Source organism: Mytilus galloprovincialis, chromosome 1 (assembly GCF_965363235.1).
Source record: "Mytilus galloprovincialis chromosome 1, xbMytGall1.hap1.1, whole genome shotgun sequence".
In the NCBI taxonomy this organism is placed as follows: domain Eukaryota; kingdom Metazoa; phylum Mollusca; class Bivalvia; order Mytilida; family Mytilidae; genus Mytilus; species Mytilus galloprovincialis.
This window is the reverse complement of record NC_134838.1, coordinates 129,397,213-129,414,981: the sequence shown is the minus strand read 5'-3', so window position 1 is coordinate 129,414,981 and position 17,769 is coordinate 129,397,213. Positions and strand designations below refer to the sequence as shown.

The 17,769-nt window shown below is 32.4% G+C and overlaps 2 long non-coding RNA genes across 2 annotated transcripts; both read right to left on the bottom strand.

Annotated features, from left to right (window-relative positions):
• Positions 1 to 1,907: 1,907 nt before the first annotated feature.
• LOC143059079 (uncharacterized) lies at positions 1,908 to 4,078 on the bottom strand. The gene is made up of 3 exons (XR_012973377.1): positions 3,829 to 4,078; positions 3,245 to 3,283; positions 1,908 to 2,405 (listed from the first exon to the last, which is right to left on the bottom strand). It is a non-coding gene; the product is annotated as an uncharacterized LOC143059079 (long non-coding RNA).
• A 4,188-nt stretch (positions 4,079 to 8,266) lies between these two features.
• Positions 8,267 to 14,379, bottom strand: LOC143059073 (uncharacterized). Its single transcript, XR_012973373.1, has 6 exons — positions 14,047 to 14,379; positions 13,349 to 13,444; positions 12,159 to 12,212; positions 10,597 to 10,686; positions 9,945 to 10,023; positions 8,267 to 8,355 (listed from the first exon to the last, which is right to left on the bottom strand). It is a non-coding gene; the product is annotated as an uncharacterized LOC143059073 (long non-coding RNA).
• Positions 14,380 to 17,769: the final 3,390 nt, after the last annotated feature.

Genomic DNA, 17,769 nt, shown 5'->3' with positions numbered 1-17,769 from the left:
CTCGTGCAATTTAAACTTCTACTCGGGACAATATTCCCAAATATTCATGCAATAACCCTTTTATTGTATAGCAATATAATATTTGAATGTAAAAATTGGTTTAAACTAAAATTTTGTCGTTGATGACGTCATGAATTATTGAAGATTTATTGCACTACTGCAATATTAGAATTTATTTCATGCTAACTTTTGGTTACTTTCTGTGGGAAATATTATATTGCTATTCCATAATATATTTTATATGATATGGCTTGTGATAGGCTTTTTATCAATATTGCTCCACAAAGAAAATGATTAGCTCTTTTTGATTAAGGACTTTCCGTTTTAAATTTTCCTTTGAGTTCAGTAATTTTGTTATTTTACTTTATGTTTTACATAGCCAAGGACTGGGAGACCGCAAAACTCCACGTTCAGTTTTGCAAATACATACTCGGGGTCTCAACAGTATGCACTTACATAGATAGAAGATATAACAGAAATTTGAAGACATCCTCTTTTTTCAAGACATATCAGAACAAATCTTCATATATTGGAACACACTACAAAAAAAAATTAAATCACCAAAAAAAAATGAAGTCCGTGTGAAATTCTAAACGGAGAGTCTCTAATCAAATGGCAAAATCAAAAGCTCAAACACATAAAACGAATTGATAACTGTCATATTCTTGACTTGGTACAGGCATTTTCTTAAGTATTACATGGTGAATTTAACTTGGTTTTGAAGCTAGCTAAACTTCTTACTTGTATGACAGTCGCAAAAAATTCATTATAATAACCCGATGAGTAAACAGAACAAACAGGCATAATAGGTAAAAATGTCAAAAATAGGGAGAACAGAAGTCAACATGGTGTTATCTTAATCCCTATAAAAACAAACAAATATGTAAACAAACATTTACCAAGGCACACTTACTTCACCATCAATCTTGCTCAACAATGCATACAAGGCATCCATTGTTACATCATACACAAAGGTTTTAATTCCTGGGTACACAATAAAACATTTATCTGAATAATTGTTAAAACTAGAGTTAAAATATGACATAACTTAATGAAGTCGCTTAAAATATGTCTCAGAAACAGCTTCTTTTTGGATCTGGAAGAGAGGAGTATCTTCGTTATTACACGATAAAGGAAAATTTAATTAAAATTATCCTTTATGAGAGAGAACTAGTTATCCTTTACACACTAATGTTTGTCAAAATTTTACAAAATTGAGGTTGAGTAATCATAAATGAAAAATTGAGACTGGTCGTCATTGGTGGAGGTTGAACGCTTGACGTGACTCCCTCTGTTTACACTAGTATCTTGTATGTTGTTTTAAGTGAATTATTCAGATGAGAGTACACCAGTAAATTGTTCAACAAGGGAGAGAAAAGTGGGGTACATAGGATATAAACAGTAAATATTAAGACTTGCATACAAGTGAGAGGTTTGGCTAGCTAATAAGGTTTATTTCAACATTTTCTAAATAAGAAAACGCCTGTACCAAGTGAGGAATTTGACAGTTGTTATTTACTCGTTAGATGTGTTTGAGCTTTTGGTTTTGCCATATGCTTAGAGACTTACGTTTAATTCGGCATTTTTGTTATTTGTCTATATCCCCACACAAAAGACACAAAGATCTGAGTGTATTTGTAGCAAGTAACTGAAAGCTATTTCAATGCAATTAACGACAATAAAGCAATTATGTACCTACGACTAAAATATCAACAAGTACACATCCAGCATCAAATGAATTTAGTTTAAAGCCGTCAGAGAAAACCACAAACGTGTACAATGCCAAAATATATGTATCGACAGACTGTAGAAACGTGAATGCGCATATGTTTCAAACAATAATATTTCGTGTGGTATCAATTAAATAATAAGTCCCTATACAAGTAATAGGGAAATTACAACATTGATTAGCCTTGATGCATACGTATTTATTAAAACGAAATATTTTGATTACTACACCTAAGCTTCGGTAAGCTATGGAATGCTGCACCAACTGTGGAATATGTTTAGAGAAGCTTCATTGGATAAACTATCAATGAAAGGGAAACACAATTCTTAATGTTTTTGAAACATTTTCATATGAAGACTACAATTAATCGAAAGAATCACCTACATAATGTTACATGATATCAAATGAGTTATTAAATACACGTAGATATCAGATCATAGTCCTTATTCAGACATTTATTTCTTTATCATCGTCGATACAGGAGCGACTCCACTTGTCGTCAAAGCCATATGAGATCCGCCCATTAACTGTTTCCTAAGTTTATAGAACTGGTAACCGAGAACAGTATCCAGTGCAGCTACTCCTACCACCGCTATGACCATCAATGCCATCATTGCTGTAACTGATTTATTCTGAAAACATCCATTATCTTCCGAGTAATCTGTAATGGAAATGCCTACAAAAAAGAAGATATGTTATTATTTACCAGGTGTTTATAGATATAGGAAGATGTGGTGTGAGTGCCAATGAGACAACTCTCCATCCAAATAACAATTTATAAGAGTAAACCATTATAGGTCAATGTACGGTCTTCAGCACGGAGCCTTGGCTCACACCGAACAACAAGCTATAAAGGGCCCCAGAATTACCAGTGTATAAACATTCAAACGGGAAAACCAACGGTATAATCTAAATAAAAAACAAGAAACGAGAAACACGTATAAATTACATAAACAAACGACAACTACTGTATTTCAGATACCATAGAGTAAATAACAACATCCTCGTTATACTCAAAGCCGCACTGCTCTCTTTAATGTAGGCTTCAACATTAAAGTGGTAACATAAACACAATTAAGGGACATAAATTTATGATAAATATGGCAGTCAAATATAACGAAATAAAGATCGATCTGCCTTTTGAATTATGATAAAATTGCTTGAACTAAGGGGTAAATGATAATGATCGTTTCTGAATATTGTGCAGAGATTGAATAGAGCCAATAAATAACATGATGTTACATCTAGAATAAACTCGAGCCGAAAGATTAACACTGTGACTGCTCATTCGAGAAAGATTTTAAAAACAGTATCAGTTTCCATTAAAAATGGATGATTGGTTTTATTATATTATAGATCTGTCATCAAATACCAATCTATGTGAATTTTTGTTATGAGTTATAAGATAAATTGTTCGTCCCTCCTTATTTAAATTTTTTTTAAACATCCATGAAAATGGCGATACATATTAACAAACGATGGCTTCTTATATATTTACAATGACGTAAATCTCACCGTTTGCTCGAGTTGTCTGGTATTTACTGGTAGTTCCATCTGAAAACATAAGAACACAATGAATAATCATAATTCATTAAGAAGATATATCTCCCTTTCATAAACACCGTGTACCTTTTTTGTTGATAATCGTGTGAAAACATTTAGATCGCAAATATTATGCTGAAGTAAAAATATAAAAAGGTGAAAATATACCTTTCGTGCGATTGAAAAGCTTTTCTGTATTAATCATATCCGGAAACGGTCAAAATGGAACATTTTAAAGCCAATGTACATTTTTTATCATATTTGTGTATAAATTTTTCAGTACAAAGGAAATTAACACATCAAACGAATGAAAAACAACTATCATATTTCTGACTTCGTAGAGGCATTCCTTATGGAGAAAATAGTGGACAAACAAATGATAACTTAATTCCCCTTAGATGTATTTACAAAGTTTCAATAAAACAATATTCTGTGCAATGTTTCTTTAATTCAACTCATTTAAAAAACCGTAAAATGAAAACATTTGATACACGCGATATCGTGAAAAGAAAATGCGTAGGAATTTTCTAAATATAAAACATAAACTATCAACATACTGTACTTAGCATCAGCAACAAGGCAGGTCGAAATAACTATTACGGCAATCAACACTATATAACGCGACATATTCTTCTCCAAAATGAGTCGATTTAAGAAAAATAGTTAATTTTGAACTTCAAATTTCACCAAAGTTGATAAATTCTAATATAGTTAAATCGTGGAGATAATATTCCCAGGATTAAACGTCATAACAATGACTATGTGAATTAAAGAAAGCATTATTGTATTATAGAATACATGTGTTCTCTTTATGTTTGTGATATGTTATCTCTCTACCCGGTTTTATTAAAATCTATACAACCTTAACATTTTATCTTAATATCATAATGAATTTGTATATTTGATTTTACTAAAGTGTCGTGTTTGTTGTATTCACATTTATTATGTTGACTTCATACTTATCTTAGCAATATAAACCTTTGATCAGACAAAGATATGGACTTGTAAAATAAATTTACCAAATTGATCCGCCGTTGATCCAGGTATTCATAACTTCTTTCTATTGGTCTATCCGTTATCACTGAAATAGCTGTTATTAAGGATGTGTTATTGAAATAGAAAAGATAAAGGGTAAAATGTCCCCTGTTCTTTCTTTATGCAAGACCATTTATAAAGAATCAAAATTGTATGGCGCACGTTTCTAGTACAATGTGGCGTATTACTGAATATGTCATAAAATACTTTCAAAATATGGCTCGTAGTGCATTTGTATTGTTATTTTTCATAAATTTTTAATGATTAAAAAAACGTTTTTCGGAAACAATGATATGTATGAAAATGAAGTTGCGGTAGAAAAGCTGTTGAATTCTTTAACACATATGAATTCATTCATAAAAATAAAAGAATGTTTGGTGAAGAGCAATCAATCAGTAAATCAACAATAAATTTGTCAACTATGCCTTTTGATTAGATAGTTAACTCAATTTTTTAGATTTTCGAATTTATTAGGTTTCAGACACATTTAAATTGTTATTTTGACACTATCTTACCAAGTCAGGAAAATTGCCATTGTTATATTATAGTTCGTTTCTGTGTGTGTTACATTTTAATAATGTGTTTCTGTTGTGTCGTTGATCTATTATATTTGATATGTTTCCCTCAGTTTTAGTTTGTAACACGTATTTGTTTTTTCTCAATTGATTTATGAGTTTCGAACAGCGGTAAACTACTGTTGTCTTTATTTATGCTCATTTTACGGATACTACGTTTCAGTTCGTGCATATGTTCTTCTACATATGAGTACCTTTTCAAAATATTCAATATGTATAATGGTAGTTCATGATATAAGTACGAACAGTTGCCTTTTCTTCTGTTTACACTCCAAAACCCCGTTCACAAGCTATAAAAATGCATATATGCAAAGCGTCCACATTGATGTATTTACATTACTGTACATACTCAATTGGCATAGACAGAAAACAATCATTTTTCTAGGATTGCATTTGATTGACGATTCATGTGTTGTGTTTTAAATGCCCGTTTACGGGACCTTTTATGGTATACTGTTGTCCGACCGTCCGTCGTCAACATGTCAGACAATAACTCAAAACCATTTGAACCAATAGTCCTGAAAATTTGGTGAATTGTTCATATCTTTTTACGTGAGCTCCCTTTCGTTTGTTAAAATTTTAGATTTGAAGGAGGCTCGCGGGTATTAAATTTTCGGAAAAAAATAAACAAATTTTATTTATTACCTTTCGTAGTTGTTACTTTATCATATTGTTGAAAAAATAATTCCAAAAAAGTCAAGTCGTTTTTCCCAAGGTGACTTTTGAAATGTAGATATCACTCAAAAAGCTCCAAATCATCTCCCTTTGGTGCAAAAATTACATTTTTTGGCATTAGAATTGAAATATCTTTTTTAACTCATCGGTGACCTATATTTTTATTGTTGTTTTCGAATAAGCTGTTCATAAAGTAAATAACTGTAAAATTTAAGCGATTTCTATAATTTTGTTCTTTTTTTATTTCGATATTACCTCTATTTCTACTATTAGTTTAACAGAAAAAAAGGACATTATCAAAAATGTATGCTTCTTTCGAAGGCAGATTGTGAGCGTAAATGAACGGTGACCCAATTTTTTTATTTCATTTTTCTATTTAGCATAAGATAAAGTTCATTTATATAATAGTATAGCGAAATCCTATATTAAAGAAAAAATTCCATCCCCTTAAGTTTCCGATTTTATTATTTTTCATTAAAAAGAGGGATTTCCCATGTTTTGGACTATTATAGCTTAAAAACGCTGTGTCAAAAATTTTAGTGAATTGTTTATATCCATCAACATGAGCTCCCTTTTGATTTTATAAATTTTAGAATTTGTTCATTAAAAAAGGGGAATTTTCCAGTTTTCGGATAATATCTGAAAAATGCTTTCATGTTAAAGTTATAATGTATGAATGTCAAATCGAGATATAGCACAGTCCATAAAACACGAAATAAAGTAGTCCGAGAATCAGATTACTCTAACGTCCAACGGCTGTTTTGTCAGACAAGCTTGGACGTCCCACGGTCCCAGCTTGTCTGTCAAAACATCTGCTGGACGGTTATAATTTCCAGTATACCACGGATAAAGATTTAAAATATGTGATGAACGGTTTGAAGGCATCAAATGCAATGTTATAAATGTAACTCACTCTGTGGTTCGCCACAAATTCTGTCTAAGATGTCACTGCAATATTCAATTGGAGATACGTGTTAGAAAGGGAATAGTAACAGTAAACGATCATACGATGTTATGGGTTCTTATAAGGTTATAGATGCATACTCCTCCTAAACTGAACACATACAGCAGATTATAAATAATCGAACTAAATAAATTGAGGAACAGCGAAACAGAATAAAACATAAAACCAAAAAGGTGCTTTACTAGACAATTTCGTTCCTTATATAAAGCTGCAAGTTTATTTCCAAGAAAATATTTTTGTCAATTTGGTCGTCAAAAAGGCGATATCAGAATTACTTTGTCGACCAAATAAATTAAATGATAATACAATTTTACAAACCAAGGCTTCATATACCCTACAGTGGTTACCAACAGAAATCAAAGAAAATGTATAAACTATGTAAATAAATGCTTCCAAAGAGCCTTTTTTTGTTTAACTTTCAGCAACAACGCTGTTAAAAATTAAGGCCGGGATTATTTACAACTTTGGGAGCTATATGATCAAACAGGCTTACAGTTTACTATATTTGCTTGCATTCAATACATTTGAACTTTGGTGGAGACAATCATCCCACATCTCCTTGTTTGTATATTAAAACAGACTTGAAGCGTAATATAATGGACTGTAATTAGTTACTATTGGACATTGTTGATTGCTACATGTGATATTTTTTTATGATAGTTTAGATTATAAGTTGGTTTGTTTTTATCATGCGAATCATGTTATGCTTACTATATGTTTGAGTTTTGCTTATTGTAAAAAACCGTACGCTGACCTGTAATTTTTAACCGCCTTGCCCTAGGTCTCTAGTGCAAACACTGCACTCAAAAAACTTATAAATCTAGCTCGCCCAAGGAATATGAACTTGAACGTTCTCAAACCTTTCACCCAAGATTTTGAAACAGCAAATTTGATGACACAATATCCGTATTAACAGCCAACCTGCTATTAACTGTACAAAAAAATCTGCAACAGATTCGCATCTCCACATACACGCATAATGTCTCTTCAAAGTAAAACTATGCGAAAATATAAATCTTTATATTAAAAAAGAAAGTTTTTAAAACAAAAAGACATAAGTTGGGCAAATAATCATGGGAGTGCATGAGAGAGATAATTTCCTTTTTTTATATAATGTCCGTGCAGTTTTCAAACGTTAATGATACTTATGATATCGGATGACATGTGTTATCTCTCAAACGCTTTAACACAGAAATTGCTGTCTAATATATTAAAACAATTAAAATATATGCTTTGGTTTGAATCTTTTTTTCCGAAAATCAAACCCATTGTATATCTTTAGTTCGTATGTCATATGTCAGGAGCATGTAACTCAGTGGTTGTCGTTTGTTTATGTGTTCCATTTTTGTGTTTCGTTCATTGTATTTTTTTTTTGTACATTAATTAGGTCGTTGTTTTCTTGATTGTATTGTTTTACATTTGTGATTCCATGGCATTTCATAGTTGACTATGCGGTATGGGTATTTTTCATTGTTTAAGGTCACACGGTAACGTATAGCTGTTAATTTCTGTGTCATTTGGTCTCTTGTGAAGAGTTATCTCATTGGCAAACATAGTTTACTTACCACATCTTCTTTTTAATACTTTTTTAATCAAAATAAATTCAACTCAACGAAACCCATATTTAAAAAAATCAATTTTATTGCAATTCATGAGTTTTATTCTACGTTTATTTGTTATTGATCGACTTTATAACATTATGTCATATAATCAAGTTTAAATTAAAAACAAAGTTTAATTATAATATCTGGCATCGTTGTTACGATACATCCTGAATCTATGTCACTCACATCATGGCGTGTACTTTGTTGTCTGGTGTCGCCTTTATACCAAACCTAAAGAAGAAGCGGACGTATTTATTCATTACACATCCGTGATATTCTATTGCAGAACATGTTGTCTAACAGCATTTCCCTAATAAACTAAATATTCTATTGTTAAAATGACGATTGACTACTAGATCATTTGCTGCATATCTAAGTGTAAGCTGGTATGTGTTCGACTGTTTCTGTGACTTTGTTTCGTCTGTTTTAAACCATGTGATAATTTTGGAATAAAAAAGAAGGCAGAATATATATCAAGCTGAGCTTAAAAACTCAATCAGTCGGAAAGAGACCCCAAAAATCATGTAAAACAAATATACGATAAACAGACAAGTAATAGTATACAAAACAATATATAAAAACTAAAGACTGAACAACACAAGTCCCACCCAAAACACTGCGGTGATATCAGGTGCTCCGGAAAGGAAAGTATAATGATATGTATTATGTGACGTGGGTGGTCTGGTCTGGTAATGAGACACTAATCTATAAACAAAGATGGTAACAACACTACAGGTAACTGTACAGCTTTCAACAATAAGTAACAATAAGCAAAAATAGGATGGAAAGCTATACCATATAAAAAAGAAGATGTGGTATGTTTCCCAATGAGACAACTGTCCACAAGAGACCAAAATGACACAGAAATTAACAACTATACGGCACTGTACGGCCTTCAATAATGAGCAAAGCCCATACCACATAGTCAGCTATGAAAGGTCCCGAAATGACAATGTAAAACAATTCAAACGAGAAAACTAACGGCCTTATTTATATAAAAAAATGAACGAAAAACAAAAATGTAACACATAAACAAACGACAACCACTGAGTTACAGGCTCCTGACATATGACATACGAACTAAAGATATACAATGGGTATGATTTTCGGAAAAAAAGATTCAAACCAAAGCATATAACTCAGTATACTGATACCTAAATATTCTCTGCTTCTTTGATCTGAGCTCACGAAACCACACAATTAAGTACTCTCAAAAATGTGTTATTATAACAAACTGTTAAAAACACAGAAAGATACAAGGACTATAAAAATATCAAGAGGAAAAAGATAGACGATTTTATATGTGAACATGTTACGTAACTTTACTCCAGCGAGTATTAAAGTTGTAATAACTCAAAATATCAAGAAAGAAAACATTTGAATTATTGAAGTAGTGTTCGAATCTATCTGATAAATTGTATTAATATTTTAGACAGCCATTTCTGTGTTAAAGCGGTCGAGAGATACCACCACTGAATTGCAGGCTCATGACTTAAGACAGGCACATACATACATAATATGGCGGGGTTAAACATATTAGCGGGATCCCAACCCTCACCCTAACCTGGGTTAGTGGTATAACAGTACAACATTAGAACGAACTATTGAAATCAGTTGAAAACGGCTTGTTTGTTGGATATAAAGTGTAACATATATTTCAGGAGAAAATTCGTGGCTTGATTGGAGAAACTATGATAAATAAGTTTCTAAGTGATGAAAACTCTATTGACACATACTTTTTTACTTCCTACAGCCATAACAATGTGACATGATGAAATGTGCCTAATTCCACACACTTATTTGAATTTAGCGGTACTTACCGTTTACATAACCAATAGAACAATATCAGCATTGGGAACGACCCTAGAATACATACCATTACCAAAAACCATGCACGTGCTAAAATAGATTTCACATACGTGAAGGCTGGTCATCTAACTTTTTTTTTACAAATTTATATATTTCTTATTCTTCAGTTTGCTAGTTACAATTATAGCCAAGTGGAGTATTCCTGCGAAATACTTTCAGAGTACTTGTTCTTGCATGAAATCTTTGACCAGACCGGGAACCACAATATAAAATATATTACAGTGACAAGAGCTAATATTTTCAAGAGTTCATTTCTAACGACAGTGCATGTAGAAATCATGAAATGCACATGCGTGTGAAATCAAACTGTATTTTTTTTTAAGTGAGTGGTGAGCAGAACCTTTCGAAGTATTAAAGTTGAATTTTTTTTTTTTGTTTTTTTATTTTTTGTTAAAAAGTAGGATTTTTCTAATGGGATTAAAACCTGGCTTCACCATTTTTTAATCCAAATAACTAAAGAAACTTAGGTACCAGTATAAGATTTGTATTTGCCAAGAGTTTGTGACAAATTGTCTTTTCTTAAAGGAAATATTTTCATCGTTGTCAAAATCGCCATGTAGTTATAAACAGCACACCTTGGTAGATATAGGCTAATTAACCTACGTTTTTCACAGGTATCCCCTTTGAAGAATGTAGAACATACACAGTAATCATTATGACAGTAACCAAACTTACAACCATTTTTACAATACCCTAGAAAAAAAACAAGCATTTATTTCAATATTTAATGTCAAACGAATTCAGGAGGTAATTTCTTTTTCTTAACCGTGTGATGAATTCTAAGAATTAAGACATCATTGCTAATTTTCTTTTTATTTAACAAACAAACAAACAAACAAAATTCAAGTTCCTTTCAGAGAAAAATCAACTGGGCTTAAAAGTTTAGATATCCAATCGTAGTACTAATTTATCTTATGACATAGAAAAACCTGTCCTTTCGTATCAAGTCTTAACTTAAGTAGCTTTATGCATACGGGCTCTGATTCTTAAATCTATCCTGTCTTGTACAGAGTAGTTGTTATTAAATTGTCCCTAGTGCATCCGATTAAAATTTTAAAGTATTTAACACTTTTGAATGTATTTTTGTGCATGAACTCCGTAAGGCAGTTTTTTACCTATAGCTCCGGGGCTCGTCTGTTTCGGTACTTATACACCCTAGGTTTTTGAATGTTTCGCTTTGAACATTCCCGACTGAAGGTAAAATCAGACAAACGTTTCGGATGTATAAAATCTGTAAGGTGAAATTTTCAATTTTGAATGGCTTTTTTTGTAAGGAAAAAGTATGAATACCGGAAATTAACAAAGGCGAAACAATGGAACGAATGGAAAACTACTTATTTCTCTGACTCGACAAACGCACTATTTGGAGAAAATTTAGGGTTTAACCTTGATTAACAGTGGTTTATATATTTAAAAAAAGAGAAGAAGATGTGGTATGACTGCCAATGAGACAACACTCCACAAGAGACCAAAATGACACAGAAATTTACAACTATTGGTCACCGTACGACCTTTAACTATTAGCAAAGCCCATACAGCATAGTCAGCTATAAAAGACCTCGACATGACAATGTAAAACAATTCAAACGAGAAAAACTAACGGCCTTATTTATGCACAAAAAATTAAAGAAAAACAAATATGTAACACATAAAGAAACTACAACCACTGAATTACAAGCTCCTGACTTGGGACAAGCACATACATACATAATGTGGCGGGGTTAAACATGTTAGCGGGATCCCAACCCTCCCCCTAACCTGGGACACAGTAGTATAACAGTACAACATAAGAACGAACTATAAAAATCAGTTGAAAAAGGCTTAACTCATCAGATGGACAAAAAGTGGACGTGACTCATACTTTTTGTCCCCATCATTCTCAAGTCTGCTCACCTTACCAAAACCCTTCTATAAAGGATAAAGGTTATCAAACACATTTCAAGTAGTAGTAGATTACCGTGATTAAAATTATTCCAGAAATGGAAGGTGAATAAATTATTTGATGTTAATTGGAGACAGTACTCTAAGATGTGTTGGAAAAGGAGACACACTCTGATCTGTTACTGAGTAGGAGACAGTACTCTTAAATATTTTCGAGTAGAGATACTATTATCTTCAGAGTATAGCATTGGATACAATATGATGAATTTTAGCCATACGATTACCATTTATTGTCTTGTTTACTGATTTTGCACTCGTATACCCTTCACCTTGAGGATCTGGAATTTGAAAAGTAGTTTTATTGAATAACATGTGTTAAATACATCACTGCTTTCAAAGATGAAAATAACCGTGTGTCGATTAAACGTCATTAAATTTGTTCATATATATAAAATGTTCTACTAAGTTGTTTCAGCTTTCCTATGTAACAAAATTCCAGCAGCGCCTGGATATGGAGCATATATCTGCAAGGTAAAACAATATTCAAGAGATAACATTACATAGTATGATTCCTTGATAGTGGATTGCTGTTTACAAGGGGGCTAATGACCCAAGAGTTCCAGCTGATAAAGTTGAAATTAACCCTTCAAAACCTTTATAGACGCCATCACATGTTGGTTGATATCTTTGGAATATCTATTGACGACGGATATGTTCCAAGTGTCGTAAACGGAACGCGTCCACCTTTTCTTGGTGTGGATTACTTTTACATTTTCTTTTCAATACGTTTTTCCAGACATAAAATGCTTTTACTAATTTTTCTTTGAAATTACTTTTATTTTCCAGACTTTTAAATGCTTTTACTTCCTTTTTCTTTGAAAAAAAATTATTTCTAGAAATTCCACAGTATTGAAAAAAAACACTTAATTTGAATATTTAATGCATGTTTTCAAACAAACAAATTCCATTTTTTACATATAAAAATACTTGTTATTTAATTTTCACATTTAAATTTACCTTTGATCCAATTATAAACTAATGAATAAAACAACATATCTTGCAATTACAATGTATTGTTCTTCCACTAATCCTTCATGTAGGAATAGCCAGAATAGTGAAATACAAAATGTAGGAATAGCCAGAAGACACCGGTCTGCATATCCTGCCAGGGAACTTAAGAACAGAACACTCTCGGTTTTTGTGGGGATTCAAGATGCTTAGATATTCGTTCTTGTGTTTTGAATACTGTTATTTGTCTTTTAGATGTTTTTCTTTGTTGCCCTTTCCATAGGTAGATTTTTTCGACCTATGAGTTTAATATTCTTCTGGTATCTTTTGTCTAATTTGTAATAATCGATACACATTCTACATTAATTTATTTACAACTGCAATAGTACATTTTGCAACTCGTTATTATTATAACTAAGTATGTAATAAAACATAGAATGGCTGTTATGCTATTATGGTTTCTTACAAGTAACTGGATACGTGAGTGAAGTCTTCTTGACCATTATGGTAAACGGCAAAGAAGGAGAAGTATTTTCTGTAGCATTAATATTTCTTTGTACACCTGAAAGGAAACAAGATTATCTGTACTATGGAAATAAATAAGAATAACTCAACTTTTCTCTTCAACATTTTCAAAAGGATATAACCAGACAATAGGATAAGCACATCAACTCTTTCATCAAGACTAAGCTATAATCTTGAGATGAGAAAATCGTGTAAAAGGTGAACGAAAACAAAACTTGGGGGCTGAAATAAATAACATCTATTAATTTAATCTGACTAAACATGCATTATCCCACCATTTTCTAGATGGGAAAATGCCTGTATCAAGTCAGAAATATGACATTTGTTGTCCGTTCGTTTGATGTGTTTGAGCTTTTGATTTTGCTATTTGATAAGACGCTTGCCGTTTTGAATTTTTTCTCGGAGTTCAGTATTTTTTTTATTTTACTTTTTTTCATCCCCGACGAAACATCCTCGGAGGTTTTCTTTTCTTTTACATACTTTCTGAATTTTTGGTTTAAAGTCGAACTTTTTCATACTCAGGACATGAAGGGGCTATAATTATGTCCGATGATTTAAGGTTAAAGTTTCCTCATTGGTAATTATACAAACTCATATTATTGTAATATTAGCAAGCATTGAATACAATATTTGTATTACCGTTTTGACAACATTTTCCTGTAAATCCGCTTGGACAGTGGCAACTATTATGTGTGAATACACCATTGAGGCATGATTCGCCACATACCATTTTGTCCAAATACTCATCTGCAGTGTAATTGCAAAACGCCGCACAATCGGAAAACGACATAAAATCCAAAGAACAGCAGATCTTTTTAAATCTGGTGATAACACCACCACCACATGATGCCGAACATGTTGACCAAGCTGTCCATTGGTATAAATGGCACTGATAAATACCCGGTGAACATTGGAATATTGCGGCCTTACAAACAACAAACATTGAAAGTATTACTATAGTCAAAAACATCCTTCTTTTCTTCAATTGTAGAAGCGAGTTTAAGACGTAGAAGAGAGATATTTATAAACTGATATATACATGAGAACAAAAGTTGTTTATCGCTTTATTGGTGAAACACCTTTAATTTGTTATTGGGTGGGATAAAGTTAGATTTAGAAGCTTTCATTTAGGTAACGGTATTAACTTCTAAATAGTTATGTTTGAAAGATACTCTGGGTTAGGAATACTTTATTGTTGAGTAAACCAATAAAATGATCGCAAAGGCTGTGGACTAAATGATAAGACAGCAGTATGCACGTATATATGACAAAATCTTATTTAACTCAGCCACATTTTGTATTTGACCGCCACAAGTCATGACACTGTATTTCAGTTGTTTTCGTTTGTTGCTGTATATGATATTTGTTTTTCGGTTATTGTATTGTTTTATCAGAATTCCTGTTTGAATTGTTTTTCACCCTTATTGATAAGATGTAACAATATGAGTGCCAAGGAGACAACTCTACGTCCAATGTATACAAAATTAACAATTATAGGTCGAAGTACGGCTCTCGATACCGGGTCTTGGTTCAAACCGAACAACAAGCTATACGGGGTCCCAGGGGAAGCGACTCCTAATATGCATTTGTCGCCAGCCAGGCAAATCCAGATTCAGTCAAAATGTGAAATCGAGAATAGGTCAAATTGCAGATCAGACAACCTCATTTATATCTACTAATTTAAGACCTAGAAAAGATATCGCTAGTGAGTTATGAGATCGATATATCGTATCGGTCAACACATTTATCTTACCGTAAAACATTCTTACTCATATATCTATATGTGCAGTTTCGTGTAAGATGTCTGTTAACAAAGTCCGTATTGTATCGTAAAAAACGAGCAAAACGTAACAGAGAAATGCGAACGTCATATGACAAAACTTAGGGTACGTTACTGCTGAGAAATGTAAAGTTGACATTTGGAAAGTTGAAATGATTATTCTATAGTTTGAAATTGGTCAACTGTGTCACTATCGAGAAAAGATCAAGATATGAACAAAACCTTACATATCAGTAGTTATTAGATTCAAAGAATTTCTAAAACGGTCGTCGTCCGTAATCTTTTAAAAAGAGCAGGACTTTTTTCAATCTTTCATTTATTCAAGTACCTAACTATATCACGTTTTCATTCAATAATATAAATGAAGCAACGGATATGAAAGGTATATTCAAACTCATAAGTTAAAAACAAACTAGCAATATTAATGCCATGGCAAAACAATAAAAATAAAAGCATAAGACGCAAAGCAGTAAACAAAACGCAACATATAAAATTAATTACTAGGCAACACGAAGTTACCAGTAATAAAATGTTCTTGTGCAATGCTTTGTTCATATAATTTAATACCTTTATGACAGGTATGTTTAACCATATTGGGATTCTAGAACTTATGGATAATTTTAAATCTCGATCTTTTTCTGAAATTAGTTCTTTCAAAACATTTGATTTTTCAACCTTATATACCACCATTCCCCATGTGAAATTGATAAATCGTCTATAAGAATAATCTACAATCCCTTTCAACATTAAAATGGTAGCATACGCTACAAGTGATCAGTATGCTGACGTTTCTAACTGACAAAATTTTTATTGAATTTGGAAGTCGATGTTTTCAACAAACTGTCGGTCTTCCTATGGGAACGAACTGTGCGCTTCTCCTTGCCCACCTCTTCTTTTTTCATACTATTCGAAGCTCCTTCAGACACTTGTTAAAACAAAAAGATTCAAAAGGCCAGATCTTTTAATTTCACGTTCAGATTTATAAATTATGTTCTTTCCATTAACAATCAAAACTTGTCTATGTGGATTCCATTCTTATATTCTCCAGAACTAGAAATTAAAGAAACAACTGACTCATATTTAGACTTTTACCTATACATTTGTACCTCAAATTTGAAATCACAGTACCAGAATCTATGACAAACGGGACGATTTTAATTTTAAAGATATGAATTTCCCCCGCCTTAGTAGCAATATACCAACTTCATCTGCATATGGGATACATTTCCCAACTTATTCAGTATTCAAGAGCATTCAGCAACTAAAAAAAACTATAAAATGTTACGAATGTCTGAGTAGAAAGTTAATGAACCAGAGGTAGGTCTAAGATTGTCTCGTGCTGTTTCTAAATAAGTTCATCGGAGGGTACCAAGACCTTGTTGATAAATATTCTGTATCAACATTACAAATTATACATGATGGTCTTGGAGTATAGGTTTTGGTTACTGTTGTTTTTTATCATCTTAGTAACGTGTTGTTGTTGTATTATTCTGTATGACTATGTTCTTACACACCTCGTCATTTTTCGATAAATATGCCATTGCTTTGCGATAATTCGTAAAACGGACATCGAGTAGAGAAGCCAAAGATTTCACGCCTATTTGAGGACATAAAATTAGCTGTCAATTTGGAATGTTATTTTATTGTGACGTCATATTTTGACGTCGATTTGAGGAACGGACTTCAATTAGAGATCAGACGTCGATCTTAAGGTGCATTTACACGATACGATTTTCCGTTCGATTTTCCAATCTTCCTTATTGTTTTGTAATTCTTGAACAGGCAAATTCATCCAATGCCCCTCCTCCTGACTTTGGAAGTGCTAAGGGATGTATTGCATTTACTAGCACTTGTCGCCCTATTAACGCCATGTAAGTCCGCTAGTTCTTATCATTTATAGGAACCACATCCCCTTTACGTAACTTGGTCTAACCATAGTCCCCCAGCCAAGTACACGATAATATAGCAGTAGTAAGTTATGCCAGGATTTACCTATTATTCACGATCATTAATTACGACGGCTTTGTGAAACGGCTGTAAAACCTAAGATTTATTAACGATCTAATGACACGTAGACTTTGTAAAACGGTGGCCAGGTTTATGAACAAAAGATGACTATGTTTCCTTTATGAATTAAACACGTTTAGAATGATGCGAAAATCGAAATATTGTCGATTAAATTTATAAGCTTGATTTTTTCAATCGACTGATAAATTTAGTCGATTTGGCGTTCACACGATCCGATTCCAGTCAAAACGTCGAATGGAAATAGCGTACGTTTCGATTTCAAAACGACGTTTCGACTTGACATTCGACTTCAGATTTTGGTGTTCACACGATGCGATTTTAGTAGAAAGCAGGTGCACAGGTAAAAATCGAATGGAAAATTGTATCGTGTGAATGCACCTTTAGTCCAATATATATATATATATATATATATTGGTCCCACCGTTTTTAATAAAATTGTGAAAGTACTTTTAATATTTGACTTTTAACTTTTTTTCAGTGTTATTGAGATAAAGGTAAATAAAAAAAGTGATTTGGATTCGCAAAACTCATAAAAGTGTTATTTTCATCACACA